The following is an 11,109-nucleotide window of genomic DNA, read 5'->3' on the forward strand; positions in this document are numbered from 1 at the left end:
TACCAATCATGAAAGAATTTGCTCAGATATGATTTTGGCTTGAAAATTTTTGTTTTTCAGGTAAAAGGTCTGTGCTATTGCAAATGTGCCAGAGGTTCTTTCTAGTCATGGAGGGGTTAAATCATTCTGAGTTATTCTAAATCCTTTAAGATTTAGAATATAACTATGGCTCTAAATACTCTATGCCTTATGGACACTGGTGGGGCAGGGGTGAAGAGGCATTGGGGATTTTGCTCAGAAACCAGAGATTCTGAGAAAAGCTGCTATTAAATCTTGCCTGATGTAGTATTCTCATTTCCCATCAAACTTATCTCCTACAGACAAAAGTGCTCAGTCCTTTAAAGAACCCAAAGGCAGAGAAAACAAGGCATCTTCTTTGGATGAAGTCTTGGTCTTAAAGAAGAGATGAGATGAATATTTGGATAACGCTACAAAATGATGCAAGTACCAGCATCCAAGAATGCACTGCTGACCACATGCACTGTAGAAGGTTGGGGAGAGTGTGCTGGAAATAGTCTAGGAGGGCTCCACAGAGGAAGAGTATATTCAGAAATGAACATGAGTAGGAATCAACTCAGTATATGCAGATAAAGGTAAAGAAGACTAGTCTGGGAAGAACAAGGGTTTCATGTGAGAGAGTGCTGAGAGTCAAAATTGTCTAATCAAAATATGTTAGGAATGCACTATGGAGGGTTTTGAGTGCCAGGAAGAGGCGTTCAGATGTGCCAACTAGAGGCAATGGGGAGCCACTGAAAGAACATTTAGAATTTGAATCACAAGACCTGGGTTAAAACTCCTGTTCAGCCTTCCTGTGTGACCTTCAATAATAATGATGAAAGTGATGACAATAATTGCTGACATTTACATAGCACATTAACATTTATAAAATACTTTACATATATTGTCACATTTGATGTTTGCAGCAACGCGATTAGTTGGGTATATATAGTTCTTTCCCTTCTCTGGGTCTCATCTTTAAAATGTGCTAGACGACAAAACCGGTGCAGTTAAAATTAGAAGGGAGACAGGTAAATGGGGAAAATATTTGCAGCCAGTCTCTCTGACAATGTTCTCAGATCTAAGATATTTAAGGAACCGATTCAAATTTTTAAGTCCAAGAGTCATTTCCCAATAGACATATAATCAAAGCATATAGACAATTTTCAGAGGAAGAAGTCCAAGCCATCCACAATCGTATGATCCAAATAAGTAATAGAGAAATGTAAATTAAAGCAACTGAGTTTCTACCTCACACTTATTGGTCTGACAAAGATGCTAAAAAAGGAAAATGACTTGTTGGATGAAGCTACTGGTGAGGGAAAACAGGCACACTAAAGTACAATTGGTGAAGCTGTGAATTGGTACCGCCATTCTGGAAAGAAGTTTATAACCATGGCCCCCAAATCACTAAATTGTATATACTATGACCCAACACTATCACTACCAGATATGTACCCCAAAGAGATCAAAGGAAAAGGATAAATACCTACAAAAATATTTATTGCAGCTATTTTTCATAGTAGTAAAAAACTAGAAATAAAGGAGATCCACACCTCTTGGTAAAACAAATTGTGGCAAATGAATGTAGTGGGATATTATTGTGCCATTGTGAAAGGGACAATTTCAGAGAAAACTAGACCTAATAATACAAAGTGAAGAGAGCAAACCAGAAGAATATTTACACAATGATAACATTATAAAGAAAAACAACTTTAAAAGACTTTAGATCTCTGATTAATGTCTTGCCAAACCAGAATTCTAAAGAGGTCTGAAGATGAGGCATGTTACTTACCTCCTACCAGTGAGAAAATGGAATTGAAATGTGGAACGTGGCCAATTTGGAAATTTGTTCTGTTTGACTATGAATATTGCTATGAAGGTTTTAATTATTATTATCAGTTTCAACTCTTACCTTCCATCTTAGAATCATTACTATGTATTGGTTCCAAGACAAAAGTATGGTAAGGGCTAGGCAATTGGAGGTATCTGGCACTCAATCCACTGAGCCATCTAGCTGTCCCTGGTTTTAGGTTTTTTTTAATTATGCAATGTATATGTGTGTGTGTGTGTTGAGGGAGGGGATGAGAGGCAGAGAAAATAAATGGTTGTTAATCAGAAAAAAATTTATTTATGAATGGACTGGATAATTTCTAAGACAAAATATAGGGAGCCCATCCACTTATCAAATGGAAAAAAACTTGGAGGGGGAGTGGCTCACATTTCTCCTATATTCCCTCTGTGTGACATTAAGAAAGAGCATAGCTGGTTTAGAGCCAATCAATGTTTAACCCAGTGACAGGAAAGGAAGCATCTTTTAGCAGCGTCAGAGCCTGGGGCATGGCCAGATCCTTGGTAAATGCTTAAACTGTGGAGATGATTAAACATTTAAGCTAGAGACAATGCCAGGAAAAAAAAACCTCAAGCAGCCTTGAACTGGCTTATTAGCACGAGGCTTTGGGCAGTTTGCACATCTTTTGGCAAAGCCCTTGGTACAGGGACCTTGTGCTGGAAGGACCTTCCTAGTACCTGCCCCTATCCCTTCCAGAAGTTCGCTGTGCCCCAACACAGAGAGATCTATCAGCCACCTAACATGCAGAGGCTCAGTGAGCAGGCAACAATATCAATTCTCCATCCCCAAGCCTGTCCTGAATCCTTGCAAGGTGACTGAAACAAAGACAACAAGGCTCCTGTCCTTAAGTAACATACAGTCTAATAGCGAAGGTCATCCACAAGCATTCTATTAAGTGTCTTCTCTGTGGCAGCCACTGTGCTAAATGCCAGGGATATAAATACAGCATATGAAATAATATCTGCTCAGAAGGAGCTGACAGTCTCTCTCATATGAGAGACAACAAAGTTGTGTGAAGGTAAAAACAATAAATATGAAGATGGATACTTTTATTTATCCTTAATTTATTATATATATATATTTATAATTTATTATATATTTGTAAATATACATATATTTATATACACAAATATATGCATGTTTGTGTATATTTATATATTATAATATACATTATTTTGCATATATTTATAAATGTGCATATATTTATAAATATATGTATTTATATATTCATAATATAATATAATAAATTATCCTAATTTATACTCAAAAGCACAGGTTGAAACCAATCCATGCTCCTTCATTTCATGAGATTCCTGTCCAGTTGTCTTTACCCAAATCCCCCCTAGAATCATCACCTGGTCCAGTTGGTCAACAAACATTTAAACACCCACTATATGTTAAGACTTGTGCTAAGCACTGGAGACACACATATGAGAAAGATAGTCCCTGCTCTCAGGGAGCTAATGAGGGAAGACAATACTCAAGAGGAAGCTAAGGAGAGGAGGAGAAAAAGGTATAAGGTTCTCTGATGTGTTAAGTCTATGTAGTTGGGTACTGTAAGGATGGGATTTGTGCAAGGGGGATGGGACAAAAGGAGCCAGAGAAAGCAATTGCTGACAGTTGCTGACAGTTGAGACCAGAGAGAATTCTGGGAGAGCTCGGAAGGAGGAGAGAGAGAAGAGAGAGGAGAGGTCTTTGGGTGGAGGACTGAGAGAGGAAGGAGGTGGACATCCCAGCTTGGATCCAGTCCTTAGGGCTTCCTGAGGCTCTTTCTTTGGAAACTGAAACCCTGATTCCCTGATCAAAGCCATTCCATTGCATCCCACCCATCAAGACTTCAACAATAGAGTTACCTAAGTTTTTAGACTCCATTTTGGGAGCGATCTCTTAGTCTCCTTCTCCCATTACGCAACCTTGCTGAGAGACCCCCTTTTAGTCAAAACTTACAATTATAGAAAAGGATAGAAATGGAAAAATAGAAATAAAAATAGGAGAAGGGATGAGGGGAGAAGTTTAGGAGTGGAAGTCTTTAAGGTTCCCACCTAAGAGATGGACTCCATAGGAATAGAGAAGAGGACACCCCCAAAATCCCTCTGCCCTTCACCCCTTTCCCCAATCCCTGATTTGTGAATAATAAAGGTCATTCATCAGTCAGATAGCATTCCAGAGTGCCTGAGAGACAACAAGGGATAGGGGGACCACAGCTTGCTCTGGCTGCCTCCATCTCAAAGCCAGACCCTGCGCTGTGAAATTAACTGATCGAGGGTAGGTTTATGTGAACCCCATCCTTATTCAGGATCGGATTGGGGTACCACATATCTCATCTTATAGGGAAGCCTTGCCCCCAACCCCTGTGGGGTGGTATAACCATCCAGGTCACCCAGTTTCAGGGTGACACCTGTAACATGGAAAATGGCAGGGTGGAATTCCTGCAAGATACAAGGTCAAGCCTCACCCTGAGTTCTCTGGGGTGGTTCCCCCACACACAGGCTAGAGTGAGTAGGGAGGGGTAGGTACACCTTACTCTTCACTCCTCCCACTAAGCAGTTGGAAATCAGTTGGAAATGGAGGCAGGACTGGTGTTGTTCTGGCAAAGCTCAGCAAGGCAAATCTCTAATAAAGTTCACTTTCTCAATTTATAATCCCCACAGATTTGACTGAGGGACAGAGAAGCTTGATGTCTTATTGTTATTAAGGACAGATGAGGATCTGACTTCTTTGGCTGGCAACTGAAAAGAACCAAGCTTTATGGTAGCTGTGAGTATGCCCAAAATAATAGTCAGGCACAACTACTAAAAGATGAAGCTTTTACTGATAAAGAAGAAGGGAAGAGTAGGCAGGGAAGGGGTATCTAGGATTTGGATAAGATCTGGGAAGCCCTGAACTGCTACGTAGAAACTGCCCCTCCCCACCTATCCCCCACCCCCGAGGGAGTGGCAGACCTTTAGCTAGCTTGCCCTCAAACCTGTAATTATTACTTCTAATATCTAAATATCTAAATAAATAACAAAATGCTATTGCAAGGAGGTCTAATTCCACTAGAAAGGCAAACTCCTGAGAAGAAACCAAAATGGCTTTTGCCATTATGGCCACCAAGGCAATCCCAAACTGGGACCAGCAAGCAAAGTGACCTGCTCCCTTCAACCCCCAGGAATCAACTGTTAAAACTGCTTTCAAACTGTTCCCTCACCCAGAGTTCTCCAGGGGGGGTCCCCTAGAATTCTGGGTGAGGCTTGACCCTGTATCTTGCAGGAATTCCACCCTGCCATTTTCCATGTTACACACCCCCTTAAAGCCTCCCAGGGTATATTTGGCCCCAGGGGAGAGACTCACCATACTGCCTTCTTCTATCTCCCTTCTATCAAACATCCCTAACTGGCTTCTTTACAATTACAGTACGGGGTAAAGGGGAAGGGTAGAGAGATGATTGACCTGGGCTCTCTCCCTTGACTTTAAAACATATCAGAGGTATCAGTAGTTCTCAAACAATCCATTATGTTGTCTCTCATTATTTTTCTATAAGAAAAGGATAGAGGATTCTAGAATCTAGGATCATAGATTTAGAGGTAAAAGGGACTCAAAGGTTTTCTAGTTGAACCTCCTCATCTTGCAGATGAGAAACCATTATGGGCTGGGATATTGGTGGAACCATGAAGGTTCTCCCCACCCCATAGATTGTTGCAAAGAAGTTGTGGTACAAACCTGGGACCATCTGGGATCCCTTTGTCCTGAGGTGGATTGATCTAGGATCAGGGGTAGATTGGAACCAAATTTTCAGTATGAACATTTATTCTTTGGAACTTGGTAAATGCTACAAAGTAGGATTTGACTGATTGTATTGTTGACTGTCTATTCTTAAAAAAGTTTTAGAGAACATGTTAATAATGTAGCTAAACTTAAAAGTGAATCCTGTGCACATTTTTTTCCTTTCAAGAGACCTGGTTGTTAAACATTTACCAGCATGGGACCAGCTGTGGGTTGTTTGGACAAGATTATGAAAAAAAAAAAATTAGGACTACAGTGGGGTGTGCCAGAGATTCTAGTGAACCTTCTTTCCTAATATTTTTAATCTTTTTTTTTTTTTTGCCAATAGCTAGTATCTGTTTTTATCTTCCTGGGCTGCTCTAGACTACTTTAGGAACATAGTATTAGAATATCCTTTTGGTAAAAATACTGTTTATTTGAATCCTCAGGTTGTGGAGTGATCCATTACACTAGATCAGTGGTTCCCAAACTTTTTTGGCCTATCGCCCCCTTTCCAGAAAAAATATTACTTAGCACACCCTGGAAATTATGAAACTATCAAACTCAGAATAGAATGTAATACAAAAAAAGTGTGGCCATCACCGCCCCCTTCGATCGCTGTAGCACTCACCAGGGGTGGTAGCACCCACTTTGGGAATCACTGCACTAGATTAAAAATCCAGAATGAGGCAGAAACTGAGGCCCTGAAAGGCTAAGCAATTGGTCCAGGGCCATGTGGGTCATAAGCAGGAGAGATAAGAACTGAACCTGAGTCAACTGATGCCAGAGTCAACGTCCCTTCCATTGTCCCATCCTATCTCTGTGTTTCTCTTCCCTTGACATACTTATCAATAACTTAGATGAAGATATAGGTAGCATCTTGAAAAAAAAATTATCTGGTACCTGAAACAGTGCTCTCTGCTCAGTTGTTTCTTGTTAATAAATAAGTAAATTTTTATTTATATCATCTTTCTTTCCAAATATATCTCCCACTATACTTACCCAGCAAGGAAGAGCAGTTCAGTAAAAGTAAACAATTCATCAGTAGGTCTGATTTTATAAATAGTGTTAGATACCCCTAGTCGCCCTCTTTTCAAAGAAGAGAAAGAGGTATATTTTCTTATCTCTTCCTCCAGGTGAAGCTTTGGTTATTATCATAAATAGTATTGAGTTTCCTTTTGTTAGCTTGCTTGCTTTTTCTGTTGTAGTGATTGTTTTAATCATTGAGAGAGTGACCAGGATAAAGGGGAGACTGAAATCCATGCCTTAAATCGGGCTATTTGAAGGAACTGGGCATAGTTGGCCTGAAGACTAGAAGATTTGGAGTCGGGGGACTGAACTGCTATCTTCAAAGGTTTAAAGTTCTGTCATGTAGAAGAGAGATTATACTTATTTTGCCTGGATCCAGAGGTAAGGACTATGACCCCTGGGGAGAAAACGTGGAAAGACATAGTTGTTGCTGCTGTTGTTTGGTCATATCCAACTCTTCATGACTTCATTTGGAATTTTCTTGGTAAAAACACTGGAGTGGTTTGCCACTTCCTTCTCTAGCTCATTTTACAGATAAGGAAACCGAGACAAACAGGGTGAAGTGATTTGCCCAAGGTCATACAACTAATAAGTGTCTGAGGCTGCCTTTGAACTCAGGAAAATGGATCTTTCTGACTCTAAGACCAGCACATTCTATCCATTATGCCACCTAGATGCCCAAGGGGACCTATTAGATACATCCAAAATTAGAACAGATTGCTTTGGGAAGGAGTTCCCTGTCACTAGAAATCTTTAAGGAAAAAAATCATTTGTTGGAGCCATTGTAGAGAAGACTCTTGTTCAGGCTGAGAATAATCTAGATCAGTGATGGGCAAACTTTTTAAAGAAGGGGCCAAAGGAAAGGAAATGTTCATCTGTCAATCTGTTTCTAAGGCAACTCTTTCAAAGTTTCATTGTATTGTATCCTACTCATTGTATTCATCAGATTAGGAATAATGTTGGGGGGGCAGATAGAACATTTCAGGGGGCTGCATCTGGCCCAGGGCTGTAGTTTGCCCATTACTGGTCTAGATGATTTCTGAAATCCCTTTAAACTGAGATTTTTATGATGATCTGACTCTTCTCACTAGTGAAAGTAGCAAAGATTTGTCTTCTGAGCTGCCCTGCCCATCATCTTCCTGCAGAGTCAGGCTCAAGAATTATCTCTGGAAGCTTTTAGACTGCTTGGTTTTCTACTGGGTACCAGTTTAGGGGTCCATATGTGAGCCCATGAGCTCTCACACCCACACACATATAACTTCTCTAGCCTTCTAGGGCACCTGGAGGACAAATACACTCTTAAACAGATCCAGGATTGGGACACATTTACACATACACATGCACTAACTCACTGCTCTTCTAGACACTTACAAGAGCACTAACCTACAGCTCATGCTGGCAAACACATCCATTTCACATCCATTTATCTATCACACTGAAGACATACACACACACACACACACACACACTGCTTAAACTTCATATATTCAATACACTTTATATACCTGAAAACTAAGCTTTCATGGCTCTTAGATCCATCTTCTGTTACTTCCTTCAACCACCTGGGGGCCAGCTTATTCATGCTTTTTTCTACCACCAATACTAATATTAGGGAAAGCTGTTATTTTTTTTATAGTCTCAGGTCTAGAGAGCAGGGCACTCACTCGTATCATTTATGGGATGAGACGAATTTTATGCCACCTGTAGTTGATTAGCCCTCAACTCTTACACCTTCATTAAAGAATATTTATTAAGTTCTTACTAAGTGCAAGACCTTATGATGGGATGGTAAATCATTTCCCCTCTTTAAATGTCTTGGTTTTAGGGGGGAGAAATTAATGAATTTAAATTTTAGGGGCAGCTAGATAGCTTCAGTGGAGAGAGGGCCAGGTCTGGAGATGGCAGGTCCTGGGTTCAAATCTGATTTCAGACATTTCCTAGCTGGGCAAGTCACTTAATCCCCATTGCCTAGGTCTTACTGCTCTTTTGCTTTGGAATTGATACTTAGTATTGATTCTAAGACAGAAAGTAAGGGTTTTTGGGAAAAAAATAAATTCTGGGGTTGGTATAGATTCAAAGTTATTGCTATTCATAATGTGATGCATTTAGGACAGTCATTATTATCCCCATTATGTAGATAAAGAAGTTGAAGGCAAGGAAGGTTAAAGGACTGATGTAAGTCTTAAAAAAATTTTTTTAAACCCTTACCTTCAGTCTTGCAGTCAATACTGGGTATTGGCTCTAAGGCAGAAGAGTGGTAAGGGCTAGGCAATGGGGTCAACTGACTTGCCCAGGGTCACACAGCTGGGAAGTGTCTGAGGCTATATTTGAACCTAGGACCTCCTGTCTCTGGGGCTGGTTCTCGATCCACTGAGCCACCCAGCTGCTCCCCTGATGCACATTTTAGACTGAGTGGGTACTTCTTTCCTACTGCCTCCTCCACTATACCATGGTGTTTCCCTGTCCTCAAAGAGCTTACAATATTTTGGGAGTGACAAGGTCTTATAGAAAGAAAAAAAAACCTTTCTTATGTTGAGTTCTTCAATGTAGTTGAAACATTTAAGCTACAAAACCCTAACCAGAATGCAGCTTGAAAGACTTATTGGCAGTTTGCTGAATCTGTTTCCCCTGAGGTTTAAAAAAAATAATGATGATAATGATAACATGCCATAATAATACCTTTGACTATGGGGGTGGTCTAGGAGTTCAGACAGGGGAACAGATAAGAAGATTTCTCAAAATCTTTTTTTCTTTTTCTACAGAACCCACCAAACTAAAATCTCCTCTTGAAAAAAAAAAAAAAAAAAAAAAAAAAAAAGATTGTAGTTCGCCATCTTGTGGTCAAAGAGAACACTTTTGTCGCTTTATATTTTGGAGAATTTTAATGGGAACAAATGGAAGTGTCTTATCTACCTAAAATTCTAATGTTACACCACTTTCCTGCCTCAGGCAGGTTGGGTGCTTCCCTAAAGGACAGTCCTAGGCAGCATCTATAAAGGAAGACATGACTCTTGATTACCTGAGAAATTTCTAAAGCTGAGATGCTGAATACCTCTGAAGTTAGACTTTGGAGACATTGGAAAGAACAAGGTGTCACTCAAGAAAGAGGGGCTAGATAGAGAAGGCACAAACTTTTGAATGGATGATGGGGATGTTCCTGGAACTAAAGACATGTGGGGGGGAAAGGGGCTTCCAATATGTCCTTGGTTCCCATTTCCTGCATACCAAGATACTATGAAGAGTTGATTTTTCTCAGTGAAATGATTCTCTTCTTGGTTCAGCTAAAATTTTATGTCACTCCCAAGTCAAAGGACCTATTTACTCTTGTGTGATGTGTCATGTACATTAATTTGTATAACCTCTCCAATTTTTGTCTCACTGTTTGCTCTGATAAATATAATTGTTTTAAATTGCTTGTCAAGATGAGTGAGTGAGTGAGTGTCTAGGCTGCCCAGCTACTCTATGTTATTCCAGCAAAGTCCTGTTCACACTAAACCGAATGTCATCTTTTTCACTCCTAAGCTGCAAAAAAACATCAGACAAAAGCCCTCAGCCACTAGAAAAGGGGGACCCTAGAGTATACAGAGACTATAGCTTTCAATGTACTGTATCAAGAGGCAGCAAGAGCAGAAGCTCCCCTGAGAAAGTTCCAAGGTAGTCAGAAAACCTCAGAGTTGGGACAGAGGTCCTGGGTTCAGATCTGGCCTCAGATACTTCCTAGCTGTGTGACACTGGGCAAGTCACTTAAATTTAATTGCTTACTGTGTTATCCATATTGCTAAGAGGGGCTCAAGCTGCAGCACAGAATTCCATAGTGCCCCCCCAGAACTCTGAGAGGGGGCAGTTAAAGGCAGTTGGAGACCTGCTATAAAAAGGCAGGTCACACAGTTTGCAGTTTGGGTTTTGGGTCTTGGGTCTTGGGTCTTGGGTCCTTGGTCCTGATCCTGATCTGGGTGCTATCTCTGTAATCTGTGCGGCTCTGAGCTGAGCCATTTAGTCTCTGGCGGTCAAAGCTGTTTTACTTTTGTTAGACCTTTCAAACAATACCACAGTCTACCTTAGTTTAGCTATCTAGGTTTAGAAGAAGAATATTTAGAGGCTTAAAGAGGAGATCAAGATACATTCCCCCTTTAGGGGGAGGGGCTGCTTATTTGACATAACTGTATTAGGTAGCTTTCTCCTTACCTATCAATCCTAAGCCATTTTCCCTCTTCCCATTTCCTGATATCATTAAACCCTTATCATCTAGGAACAGTGTCTGGATATAGATATTTTGGGGATATACTCACAACCTCAATAAACCAATTTCCTCCTACTTGTAGCTCTTAAATTGATCCTAACCTCTGAGCCAGGGAATTGCTTCACCTATTCTATCCTGTGGGGAAATAACTCAGAGAAAGATATCATCATAAGGAGTTTAGCATTTCCCTACTTACCATCTTGGCCCAGAATTTATCAAACCAGATTGTCCACCATTACCAAACTGT

At 40.4% G+C, this 11,109-nt stretch overlaps 1 long non-coding RNA gene across 1 annotated transcript; it reads left to right on the top strand.

Moving 5' to 3' along the window:
- Positions 1-325: 325 nt before the first annotated feature.
- On the top strand, positions 326-10,830 carry LOC123235081. The gene is made up of 4 exons (XR_006505364.1): positions 326-593; positions 4,501-4,606; positions 6,802-7,003; positions 9,385-10,830. It is a non-coding gene; the product is annotated as an uncharacterized LOC123235081 (long non-coding RNA).
- The last annotated feature ends 279 nt before the right edge of the window (positions 10,831-11,109 follow it).

This window comes from Gracilinanus agilis, chromosome 2 (assembly GCF_016433145.1).
Source record: "Gracilinanus agilis isolate LMUSP501 chromosome 2, AgileGrace, whole genome shotgun sequence".
Taxonomy (NCBI): Eukaryota; Metazoa; Chordata; class Mammalia; order Didelphimorphia; family Didelphidae; genus Gracilinanus; species Gracilinanus agilis.